Here is a 13651-nt window from a genome sequence, read left to right as displayed (position 1 = left end):
AGCATGTTGATTCTTGAACACAGCTACTTATGAGTCTTGGCCGTGGCCCTAAGCACTTTGTTTTCCAGTATTACCACCGGATACATAGATGCCACAGACACATAACTGGGTGAACCTTTTTAGATTGTGACTCAGCTTTGCTAGAGTCCCCAGTTAGAGGTGTCCAGAGCTCTTAAGCACACTCTTTTGCTTTGGATCACGACTTTAACCACTCAGTCTCAAGTTTTTCACTTGGACCTTCATGACACAAGCACATGGTTAGGGACAGCTTGATTTAGCCGCTTAGGCCTGGATTTTATTTCCTTGGGCCCTCCTATCCATTGATGCTCAAAGCCTTGGATCCTTTGTACCCTTGCCTTTTGGTTTTAAGGGCTATTGGCTTTTTCTGCTTGCTTTTTCTTTTTCTTTTCTATATTTTTTTTCGCCAATTTTTTTTTTTCGCAAGCTTTTGCTATTCACTGCTTTTTCTTGCCTCAAGAATCAATTTCATGATTTTTCAGATCATGAATAACATTTCTCTTTGTTCATCATTCTTTCAAGAGCCAACAGTTTTAACATTCATACACAACAAGATCAAAATTATGCACTGTTCAAGCATTCATTCAGAAAACAAAAAGTATTGTCACCACATCAATATAATTAAATTAAATTCAAGGATAAATTCGAAATTCATGTATTTCTTGTTCTTTTGAATTAAAACATATTTCATTTAAGAGAGGTGAAGGATTAATGGATTTTATTCATAGCTTTAAGACATAGTTACTACATACTAATGATCAAGACACAAAACATAGATAAACACAACATAGAAATCGAAAAACAGAAAGAAATAAGAACAAGGAATGAATCCACCTTAGTGGCGTCTTCTTCTTGAAGGACCAACAATGTCCTTAAGCTCTTCTATGTCCCTTCCTTGCCTTTGTTGCTCCTCCCTCATTGCTCTTTGATCTTCTCTTATTTCATGGAGAATGATGGAGTGCTCATGATGTTCCACCCTTAATTGTTCAACATTGTGGTTCAAATCTTCTAAGGAGGTGTTGAGTTGTTCCCAATAGTTGTTGGGAGGAAAGTGCATCCCTTGAGGCATCTCAGGGATTTCTTGATGATGAGCTTCCTCATGCATCTCTTGAGAACCGTGAAGGGTCTCTCTTGCTTGCTCCATCCTCTTCTTGGTGATGGGCTTATCCTCTTCAATGGAGATGTCTCCTTCTATGATAACTCCAGCTGAGTAACATAGATGGCAAATAAGGTGAGGAAAAGCTAGCCGTGCCATGGTGGAGGGCTTGTCGGCTATTTTGTAGAATTCATTGGAGATGACTTCATGAACTTCTACTTCCTCTCCAATCATGATGCTATGAATCATGATGGCCCGATCCACAGTAACTTCAGATCGGTTGCTAGTGGGAATGATGGAGCGTTGAATGAACTCCAACCATCCTCTAGCCATAGGCTTGAGGTCCAGTCTTCTTAGTTGGACTGGCTTGCCTTTGGAGTCTCTCTTCCATTAAGCTCCTTCCACACATATGTCCATAAGGACTTAGTCCAACCTTTGATTAAAGTTGACCCTTCTAGTGTAGGGGCGTTCATCTCCTTGCATCATGGGCAAGTGGAATGCCAATCTCACATTCTCCGGACTAAAATCTAAGTATTTCCCCCGAACCATTGTGAGATAATTCTTTGGACTCGGGTTCATACTTTGATCATGGTTCCTAGTGATCCATGCATTGGCATAGAACTCTTGAACCATTAAGATTCCGACTTGTTGCATGGGGTTGGTTAGGACTTCCCAACCTCTTCTTCGGATTTCATGTCGGATCTCCGGATACTCATTTTTCTTGAGCTTGAAAGGGACCTCAGGGATCACCTTCTTCTTTGCCACAACATCATAGAAGTGGTCTTGATGGCTCTTGGAGATGAATCTTTCCATCTTCCATGACTCGGAGGTGGAAGCTTTTGTCTTCCCTTTTCCTTTTCTAGAGGATTCTCCGGCCTTAGGTGCCATTGATGGTAATGGAAAAATAAAAAGCTTATGCTTTTACCACACCAAACTTAAAATATTGCTCGCCCTCGAGCAAGAAAAGAAAGAAGAGAAGAAGAAGAAGAAGAAGAAGAAGATGGAAGAGAGTGAGGGGAGATGGATTCGACCAAGGTATAGTAGAGGGGGTAGTGTTGGGTGAAAATGAAGTGGAATGGAAGGGTATATATAGGGAGAGAGGAGATGGTAGGTTCGGCCATTTAGGGTGGGATTGGGTGGGAAAATGTTTTTGAATTTTGAAGGTAGGTGGGGTTTATGGGGAGTGTGATATGGGGAAGAGTAAAACTAGGATTAGGAGGTATGGTGGGAATATAGTAGGTGGGGATCCTGTGGGGTCCACAGATCCTGAGGTGATACTGTGGGGTCCACAGATCCTGAGGTGTCAAGGAATTCCATCCTTGCACCAAATAGGCATGCAAAATGCCTTTGCACACCATTCTGGTGTTTAAACACCGAGTGGTGCACGTTCTGGGCGTTCAACGCCCATGTAAAGCATGTTTCTGGCGTTGAACGCCAGTTTCATGCTTGTTACTAGCGTTCAGCGCCAGCTTTTCTTCTAGGCACATTCCTGGCGTTCAGCGCCAGAATGTTGCTTGTTTCTGGCGTTCAACGCCAGTTTCATGCTCTGTTCTGGCGTTGAATGCCAGCCAGATGCTCCTTACTGGCGTTGAACGCCAGCCTGTGCTTCCTCCAGGGTGTGATTTTTCTTCTGCTGTTTTTGATTCTGTTTTTAATTTTTATATTTTTTTCGTGACTCCACATGATCATGTACCTAATAAAATACAAAATAACAATAAAATAAAATAAAATAAAATAAAAATTAGATAAATAAAATTGGGTTGCCTCCCAACAAGCGCTTCTTTAATGTCAATAGCTTGATAGTGGCTCTCATGGAGCCATAAGGTGATCAGGTCAATGTTGTATATTCCCAATACCAAACTTAGAGTTTGGATATGGGGTCTTAACACCAAACTTAGAGTTTGGTTGTGGCCTCCCAACACCAAACTTAGAGTCTGACTGTGGGGGCTCTTCTTGACTCTAAACTGAGAGAAGCTCTTCATGCTTACTCTCTTTTGTCACAGAGGGATGGCCATGTGCCTTAAACACAAGGTAGTCCCCATTCAATTGAAGGACTAATTCTCCTCTGTTGACATCTATCACAGCTCCTGCTGTGGCTAGGAAAGGTCTTCCAAGGATGATGCATTCATCCTCTTCCTTCCTAGTGTCTAAGATTATGAAATCAGCAGGGATGTAAAGGCCTTCAACCTTTACTAACACGTCCTCCACTATTCCATAAGCCTGTCTCAAAGACTTGTCTGCAAATTGTAATGAGAACAAGGCAGGTTATACCTCAATGATCCCCAACTTCTCCATTACAGAGAGTGGCATAAGATTTATCCCTGACCCTAGATCACATAGAGCTTTTGCAAAGGTCATAGTGCCTATGGTACAAGGTATCAAAAACCTACCAGGATCTTGTTTCTTTTGAGGTAAAATTTGCTGAATCCAGGTATCCAGTTCACTAATGAGCAAGGGAGGTTCACTTTTCCAAGTCTCATTACCAAACAACTTGGCATTCAACTTCATGATAGCTCCTAAATATTGAGCAACTTACTCTCCAGTCAAATCTTCATCCTCTTCAGAGGAAGAATAGTCTTCAGAGCTCATGAATGGCAGAAGGAGATTTAATGGAATCTCTATGGTCTCTATATGAGCCTCAGATTCCTTTGGGTCCTTAATAGGAAACTCCTTCTTGCTTGAGGGACGTACCAGGAGGTCTTCCTCACTAGGATTTTCATCCTTCTCCTCCCTTGTGCATTCGGCCATATTGATTATATCAATGGCCTTGCACTCTCCTTTTGGATTCTCTTCTGTATTGCTTGGGAGAATACTGGGAGGAGTTTCAATGACTTTCTTACTCAGCTGGCCCACTTGTGCCTCCAGATTTCTGATGGAGGATCTTGTTTCACTCATGAAACTGAAAGTGGCCTTTGACAGATCAGAGACTAGATTGGCTAAATTAGAAGTGTTTTGTTCAGAATTCTCTGCCTGTTGCTGAGAAGATGATGGAAAAGGCTTGCCATTGCTCAGCCTGTTGCGTCCACCATTGTTAAAGCCTTGTTGAGGCTTTTGTTGATCCTTCCATGAGAAATTTGGATGATTTCTCCATGATGAGTTATAGGTGTTTCCATAAGGTTCACCCATGTAATTAACCTCTACCATGGCAGGGTTCTCAGGATCATAAGCTTCTTCAGAAGCTGCCTCTTTAGTACTGTTGGATGCATGTTGCCATCCATTCAGATTTTGAGAGACCATGTTGACCTGTTGAGTCAACACTTTGTTCTGAGCCAATATGGCATTCAGAGTATCAATTTCAAGAACTCATTTCTTCTGAGGTATCCCATTATTCACGGAATTCCTCTCAGAAGTGTACATGAATTGGTTGTTTGCAACCATATCAATGAGTTCTTGAGCCTCTTCAGGCATTTTCTTTAGGTGAATAGATCCACCTGCAGAATGGTCCAATGACATTTTCGAAAATTCAGATAGACCATAATAGAATATATCTAATATGGTCCATTCTGAAAATATGTCAGATGGACATCTTTTGGTCAGCTGCTTGTATCTTTCCCAAGCTTCATAGAGGGATTCACCATCTTTTTGTTTGAAGGTTTGAACATCCACTCTCAGCTTGCTCAGCTTTTGAGGAGGAAAGAATTTATCCAAGAAGGATGTGACTAGCTTATCCCAGGAGTCCAGGCTATCCTTGGGTTGTGAATCCAACCATATTCTAGCTCTGTCTCTTACATCAAAAGGGAAAAGCATGAGTCTGTAAACTTCAGGATCAACTCCATTTGTCTTTACAGTCTCACAGATCTGCAAGAACTCAGTTAAAAACTGATAAGGATCTTCAGATGGAAGTCCATAAAACTTGCAGTTTTGTTGCATTAATGCAACTAGTTGAGGCTTAAGCTCAAAATTATTGGCTCCAATGGCAGGAATGGAGATGCTTCTTCCATCAAATTTGGACGTTGGCTTTGTGAAGTCACCAAGCATTCTCCTTGCATTATTATTATTTTCGGCTGCCATCTCCTTCTCTTGTTCGAAAATTTCTAAAAGGTTGTTTCTGGATTGTTGTAATTTAGTTTCTCTTAGTTTCTTTTTCAGAGTCCTTTCAGGTTCAGGATCAATTTCAACAAGAGTGCCTTTTTCCCTGTTCCTGCTCATATGAAAGAGAAGAAAACAAGAAAGGAAAGAGGAATCCTCTATGTCACAGTATAGAGATTCCTTTATGTTAGTAGAAAAAGAAAGGGGAGAAGAGTGAAGAAGAATTGGTTCGGATTTTTTTAGATGAAGAGAGGTGAAGAGAAGTGTTAGTAATTAAATAATTAAATAGAATAAGAAAAGAGAGGGGAAATTTCGAAAATAATTTTGAAAAAGGGATTAGTATTTTCAAAAATTAGAGATAAAATATAATTAAAATTAAAACATGAAACAATTAGTTTAAAAAGAATTTTTGAAAAAGGGGTGAGATATTTTCGAAAATTAGAGAGGAAAGATTAGTTAGGTGATTTTGAAAAAGATAAGAAACAAACAAAAAGTTAATTAGTTAGTTGAAAAAGATTTTAAAATTAAATTTTAAAAAGATAAGAAGATAAGAAGTTAGATAAGATATAAAAGATAAGATAAAAATTTTAAGAAAAAGATATTTTGAAAAAGATTTAATTTTTAAAATGACTTAGCTAACAAGAAACTACAAGATAAGATTCTAGAATTTAAAGATTGAACCTTTCTTAACAAGAGAGTAACAAACTTCAAATTTTTGAATCAATCACATTAATTGTTAGCTAATTTTCGAAAATATGATATAAAGATAAGAAAAAGATTTTGAAAATATTTTGAAAAGGATTTTTGAAATTTTCAAAAAAAAATAGAAAAAAAATGAAAAGGATATAATTTTTGAAAAAGATTTTGAGAAGATAAGATTTTTAAAATTGAAAATTTGTCTTGACTTGTAAGAAACAACTAATTTTGAAAATTTTTGACCAAATAAATCCAAAATTTCGAAAATTTGGAGAAAAAAAAGGAAAAGATATTTTTTTGATTTTTGAATTTTTAATTATGAGAGAGAACACTATGAATGTCAAGATGAACACCAAGAACACTTTGAAGATCATGATGAACATCAAGAACATAATTTTGAAAAATTTTTGATGCAAAGAACATATGCAAGACACCAAACTTAGAAATCTTTAATGCATTGAAAATATGAATGCCAAGATGGACATGAAAAACAACAAACAGCACAAAACAAGAAAACATCAAGATCAAACAAAAAGACTTACCAAGAACAACTTGAAGATCATGAAGAACACCATGAATGCATGAATTTTCGAAAAATGCAAGAAAAATTTTTTTTAAAGCATGCAATTGACACCAAACTTAAAAATTGACTCAATACTCAAACAAGAAACACAAAATATTTTTGATTTTTATGATTTTCTAATTTTTTTGGATTTTTATTAATTTTTTTTTCGAAAATAAAGTTTAGAAAAACGAAAAATAAAAGAAAAATTTTGAAAAAGATTTTTGAAAAGAAAATTACCTAATCTGAGCAACAAGATGAACCGTTAGTTGTCCATACTCGAACAATCCCCGGCAACGGCGCCAAAAACTTGGTGGACGAAATTGTGATCAACAATAATGGCTCCTTGGCATGTGCCAAAAAAAACTAACTCAGCACTTTCTTTTCACAACTCCGTTCAACTTTACCAGCAAGTGTACTGGGTCATCCAAGTAATACCTTACGTGAGTAAGGGTCGATCCCACAGAGATTGTTGGTATGAAGCAAGCTATGGTCACCTTGTAAATCTCAGTTAGGCAGATTAAAATGGTTTATGGATTTTGAAAATTAATAATAAATAGAAAATAAAAAGGGATAGAAATACTTATGTAAATCAATAGTGGGAATTTTAGATAGGCGTGTGGAGATTCTAGAATCCTTTCGAATCTCTACTTTCTTATTGCTTTCATCCAATCCTTCTTACTCCTTTCCATGGCAAGCTGTATGTAGGGCATCACCATCATCAATGGCTACTTTTAATCCTCTCGGGAAAATGGTCCTATGCGCTGTCACTGCACGGCTAATCATCTGGAGGCATCACCCTTGACAATGGCTACATCCCATCCTCTCAGTGAAAATGGTTCAAATGCTTTGTCACAGCACGGCTAATCAGCTGTTGGTTCTCGATCATGTTGGAATAGGATCCATTGATCCTTTTGCGTTTGTCATCACGCCCAGCAATCGCGAGTTTGAAGCCCGTCACAGTCATTCAATACCGGAATCCTACTCGGAATACCACAGACAAGGTTAGACTTTCCGGATTCCCAGGATCCTACTCGGAATACCACAGACAAGGTTAGACTTTTCGGATCCCTATGAATGCCGCCATCTATCTAGCTTATACCACGAAGATTCTGTTGGGGAATCTAAGAGATATGCGCCCGGCCTAGAGTAGAACGGAAGTGGTTGTCAATCACGTGCGTTCATAGGTGAGAATGATGATGAGTGTCACGGATCATCACATTCATCAAAGTGTTGTGCAACGTATATCTTGGAATAAGAATAAAAGAGAATTGAATAGAAAGTAATAGTGATTGTATTGAAACTTGAGGTACAGCAGAGCTCCACACCCTTAATCTATGGTGTGCAGAAACTCCACCGTTGAAAATACATAAGTGAAAGGTTTAGGCATGGCCGAATGGCCAGCCCCCTTGAATGATCAAAAGACCGAATGATTAAAGACTAAACAGTCAAAAGATTAAACTGTCAAAAGATGTCTAATACAATAGTTAAATGTCCTATATATACTAGACTAGCTACTAGGGTTTACATGAGTAAGTAATTGATGCATAAATCCACTTCCGGGGCCCACTTGGTGTATGCTTGGGCTGAGCTTGATCTATCCACGAGCTGAAGCTTCTCTTGGAGTTGAACTCCAAGTTATAACGTGTTTTGGGCGTTCAACTCCGGATCATGACGTGTTTTTGGCGTTTAACTCCAGACAGCAGCATGTACTTGGCGTTCAACGCCACGTTACGTCGTCCATTTCCGAATAAAGTATGGACTATTATATATTGCTGGAAAGCTCTAGATGTCTACTTTCCAACGCCGTTGAGAGCACGCCATTTGGAGTTCTGTAGCTCTAGAAAATCCATTTTGAGTATAGGGAGGTCAGAATCCAACAGCATCAGCAGTCCTTTTGTCAGCCTTTTTCAGAGTTTTGCTCAAGTCCCTCAATTTCAGCCAGAAATTACCTGAAATCACAGAAAAACACACAAACTCATAGTAAAGTCCAGAAATGTGAATTTAACATAAAAACTAATAAAAACATCCCTAAAAATAGCTTGAACTTACTAAAAACTACCTAAAAACAATGCCAAAAAGAGTATAAATTATCCGCTCATCACGGAGTAATCCGTAGATGTGTGCCTAAAGAAGAATCGCAGAAGATCCTATGGCACTGCCATGGATCCCAATATGGGGGACATTTTGGAAGTGAGCGAACAGCCACAAGAATCCTCCGATGTGGCTTCTACTGGCCTACTCTCTATAAAGATTCCCGAGTGTTTGTACTTAATTGTGACAGTTTCCAAAGATCTGGTAATCTGCCTCACAGTTATGCCATGCCTCAACAAGGGATCTTGGAGATTGAGTTGTTTGATGTATGGGGTATTGACTTCATGGGACCTTTCCCACCATCATACTCAAACACTTATATTCTGGTGGCAGTGGATTATGTATCCAAATGGGTGGAAGCTATTGTAACACCTACTAATGACACTAAAATAGTGTTAAAATTCCTCCAGAAACACATCTTCAGCAGATTTGGTACCCCTAGAGTATTAATCAGTGATAGGGGCACTCATTTCTGCAATAAACAGCTTTACTTTGCTTTGGTTCGTTATGGAGTTAGCCACAGGGTAGCCACTCCATATCATCCACAGACAAATGGGCAAGCTGAACTCTCAAATAGAGAACTGATGAGCGGATAATTTATACGCTTTTTGGCATTGTTTTTAGTATGTTTTTAGTATCTTTTAGTTAGTTTTTAGTATATTTTTATTAGTTTTTAATTAAAATTCACTTTTCTGGACTTTACTATGAGTTTGTGTGTTTTTCTATGATTTCAGGTATTTTCTGACTGAAATTGAAGGTTCTGAGCAAAAATCTAATCCGGAGACTGAAAAGGATTGCAGATGCTGTTGGATTCTGACCTCCCTGCACTCGAAGTGGATTTTTTGGAGCTACAGAAGCCCAATTGGCGCGCTCTCAACGGCATTGGAAAGTAGACATCCTGGGCTTTCCAGCAATATATAATAGTTCATACTTTACCCAAGATTTGATGGCCCAAACTGGCGCTCAAAGTCACCTACAGAAATTCCAGCGTTAAACGCCGGAACTAGCATAAAATTTGGAGTTAAACGCCCAAACTGGCATGAAAGCTGGCGTTTAACTCCAGAAAAGGTCTCTACACGAAATTCCTTCATTGCTCAGCCCAAGCACACACCAAGTGGGCCTGGAAGTGGATTTTTCTGTCATTTACTCATTTCTGTAAACCTTAGGACACTAGTTTACTATTTATAGGATCTTTTGACATTGTATCCGGACCTTATGACCTCATGACATTTTTACACGTTTCTTTGTGTACTTCCACAGCATGAGTCTCTAAACCCCATGGTTGGGGGTGAGGAGCTCTGCTGTGTCTTGATGGATTAATGCAATTACTACTGTTTCTTATTCAATCATGCTTGCTTCCATTCTAAGATAATACTTGTTCTTAATCCGGATGAATGTGATGATCCGTGACAATCATCATCATTCTCAACCATGAACGTGTGACTGACAATCACCTCCGTTCTACCTTAGATTAAGTAGTTATCTCTTGGATTCTTTAATCGGAATCTTCGTGGTACACTACAACAAATATGGCCTTTAGCAACGCCAAATTTCGCAACGCCTTAAAACCGTTCTCTTAGATAGGTTTAGACAACGGTTTTTTAAAGTGTTACTGTTGAATTCAGTTTTTCATCAATTTCTAGCAACAAAATAAAACCGTTCTTTTTGATTATTTTAAAGAACGGTTTTATAACCGTTACCATGATTTGGCTTTAAACAACGGTTTTTTATTGTTGTTTAAAGAATTGTACAAAAGAAACGCATTAAAACCGTTGCCAAAATGCTACACTTTAAAACCGTTCCATTAGATGGTCTTAGACAACGGTTTTTATAGTGTTGTTGTTAAAGTTCATTTTTTCATTATGCTATAGTAACAAAATAAAACCGTTCTCTTTGACTATTTTAAAGAACGGTTTTACAACCATTACAACAATTATTTATGAAACAACCATTTTCTAATATTATTTAAATAATTGTACAAATTAAACAATACTAATAAAAATAATTTCAAATAATTATATAAATTGAAACTATTTTTCTATAAATACTGAATTTATAAAATACTCAAAAACTATTGTTATAGATAAATAACAAATATTATTTTAAAAAAATAAAACTAAAATAAATTTATTATAAATATTATATTATTATAAATATATAAAAATTATTATATTTTGAACACATAAGGCTAAAATAAATTTATAAAAATTATATATTTTTATTATAAATATATAATAAATATTAATATAAAGAAATAAAATTAAAATAATTTTAAAATAAATATTATATATCTATTATTGATTATTATATAGAAAATATTATTTTTGAAAAAAATAAAATTAAAATAAATTTATAATAAATATTATATATTTTTATTATAAATAATTATTTTGTTATAACAAATATATATTTTTTGTTAGAAATAATTATTTAAATTTAGCAATAGATTGATAAATAATATTTTTAAATAATTTTAATATAATATATTAGATTTTTTTGGTAATTATAGTATATTAGATTTTAAAATTATTATTCTATCCATCCATTTTTATCAATATATCTATTTTATCTATATCCTCTTATAAAATCTCTCATTCCTAACTAAATTCCCAAATTAAATAAAAAACCCTAATTTCCAAAATTTAAAACCCTAAACACCCCCCCCCCCCCCCCCCCACTGAGCACACAACCCCCACTCATAAACGTAACACATACACACACACGGACAAGAGAGGAGGAAGGAGAAGAGGACGCCGCCGGCGGGTTAGGTGCCGCCGTCGCCGTCGTTGCCAAGCCCGAAGGAGAAAGAGAGTCCGCAAAGGGAGAGTGAGGGACGGAGAAGAGAAGCCGCGCTAACCCCGCAACGCCACTGCGTCGTCGCCTCCAGTTGAGCGGTCGCCATCATCGTGCGAGAAAGGAGAAGGAGCCGTCGAGGGGTCGCTGAGCCGCTGCCGTCGCCGTCGCGTTCGTTTCTGTCACAGAAGCTTCCATTTCCGTCACTTTCATGTTGCGGAGAGAAAGAACTACGCATGAGTCAGGGGCCAGGGAAAGGGAGCCACCGCCGTTGCATCCTGGCTACGCCGCCGTTCAATTCGTTGTTTCATCATGGCCATGGAGAGGAACGTGAATGGAAAAGGAAACAGGGAAGCTGCTACTTGGGATTTGAGGAAAACGGCTCTGTTCTGCCTCGCCTCTAGGTTCTGCAAGTTGCCGGAGTCCTCAGCCGCTGGGAACCAGCACTGGAGCTACCCAGAATCACTACTGCTGCTGCCATGGGAGCTGGTATTGGAACCACTGATGGAGCTGCTGTGTTTAGTGATTTTCGCGAGTTGTGACATCGAGGTAGGGAATATTTTATTAAATTAAATATTTTAAACTTTGAATGCTTGAAAAGTTTACTGGATTATTACGAATAGTTGAATGCTTCATATGTAATGGATTTTGGTTGTAGATTAAATGTGTGACTGGTTGTGCCTCTTGTTGATTTTACGATAGTAAGGTAGAACATGTTGATATGTGTATGCTGTAGTCTGCAAGAGTGTGTTGCGTGAGTACCATACGACTTTACAAGCAAAATCTCTGCAGATTTCTGGTGACTTTTGTGAGGTAATGAACATTGCCAGCATTACAAATCCAACATCATTCAAAGATGAGGTTTCTAGGTGGTTTATAAATGTGAGACATTCTTTGCCTTTGAGCTAGCTTTGGGGTTGAGTTAAAATAGGTTATAGATTTCCTGTCTCTTGGCAACTTGTCCATCAATTGTTGTTACTTTTACGTTTACAGTTGAGTTAAAGACTCCTGATATTATTCTTATTTTCTACTATTTACTTTGTTGTTGTCAAATGATGGCCTTATTCTGAGCTGTTTTATTAGTGCTGATTTGATTTTAGTGAGTTCATATGGGTTGATGTTGCTGTTTAGTGCTGCTTTATCCTTGTTAATGGCTGATTTCATGCCTTGTTTTGATTGAGCAATGATGATGATGGCCTTATTCTGAGCTGTTTTATTAGTGCTGATTTGATTTTAGTGAGTTCATATGGGTTGATTTTGCTGTTTAGTGCTGCTTTATCCTTGTTAATGGCTGATTCCATGCCTTGTTTTGATTGAGCAGTGATGCTGATGGCCTTATTCTGAGCTGTTTTATTAGTGCTGATTTGATTTTAGTGAGTTCATATGGGTTGATTTTGCTGTTTGTTTAAATTCAGAAACGTCCTATTTACTGCCATAATGTTGCCGAAATTTCTAAAAATTTGTGTGTTAATTGAATTTCAATTTGTGAATTGAATTTGGTAATTTGTTGCTTTAGTTTAATTTCTAAAAGTTACACGAGCATTCAATATGTTTGAATTGGGAATAAGACTAAAAAATGATGAATTTTATGTTTTGTTAACTCTTGAGATATGTTTAAATTGGCAGATATCAAGTGAAGAAGCTATAGAAACTGCAAAGCAACTAATGCTTAAAGAAGGCCTGTTTGTAAGTTCCCTAATGTATGTGTATTAGTATTCTGTTGTGACACTAGTAATTTATTAACTTTATTGTTGATGCTGAACCTGTTGATTTTGAGAATAATGGAATTCTCTGGCTCCCTCCTGAACCAGAAGATGCAGAAGACGAGCGAGAAACTTTTTTGGTTGATGAAGATGATGAAGACAATGACGGGAATGGGAATGCCATTGGTGAGTGGGGATATCTGTGCAATTTAAACAGTTTTGGAAGTGGAGAGCATCGCCACAAGGGTAGGACAAGTGAGGAGCAGAAGAACAAGGATAGGACAAGTGAGGAGCATCGACGGCTGCAGATTCTCGAACCGAAATCAAGGGTTGATATCGGTTCTTTTCCCTAGGTCTCCACGTAGGGTTGATATCAATTCAATTTCAGTTTCCAGCAAAGGTTAAAAATATCTCTGCTTAGGGTTTCAGCACTTTACAAAGGTACTCTCCCAGGCTCCAATTCTCTTCTTTTTCTTCTTCACTGTGCTGCTCTTGTTTATATTTTTTAATCTCCACCTTGTTCTTTCTTCATCTTTCGATTCAATTTATTGTTGTTTTATTTTTTAATCTCCGCACTTGACAAGTTGAGAATTATCTTGCTATGCTACCTATGATATTGATATATCTCTTTTCGTTTTGGTTTTCAATCTGCTGGTTTTA

General features: G+C 37.5%; 1 long non-coding RNA gene across 1 annotated transcript; it reads left to right on the top strand.

Moving 5' to 3' along the window:
* The first annotated feature begins 11820 nt into the window (after nucleotides 1–11820).
* On the top strand, nucleotides 11821–13315 carry LOC130936602 (uncharacterized). The gene is made up of 3 exons (XR_009068139.1): nucleotides 11821–11837; nucleotides 12915–12988; nucleotides 13100–13315. It is a non-coding gene; the product is annotated as an uncharacterized LOC130936602 (long non-coding RNA).
* Nucleotides 13316–13651: the final 336 nt, after the last annotated feature.

The sequence above is a fragment of the Arachis stenosperma genome, chromosome 6 (genome assembly GCF_014773155.1).
Source record: "Arachis stenosperma cultivar V10309 chromosome 6, arast.V10309.gnm1.PFL2, whole genome shotgun sequence".
In the NCBI taxonomy this organism is placed as follows: domain Eukaryota; kingdom Viridiplantae; phylum Streptophyta; class Magnoliopsida; order Fabales; family Fabaceae; genus Arachis; species Arachis stenosperma.
This window is presented reverse-complemented; position numbering and strand designations above follow the sequence as displayed.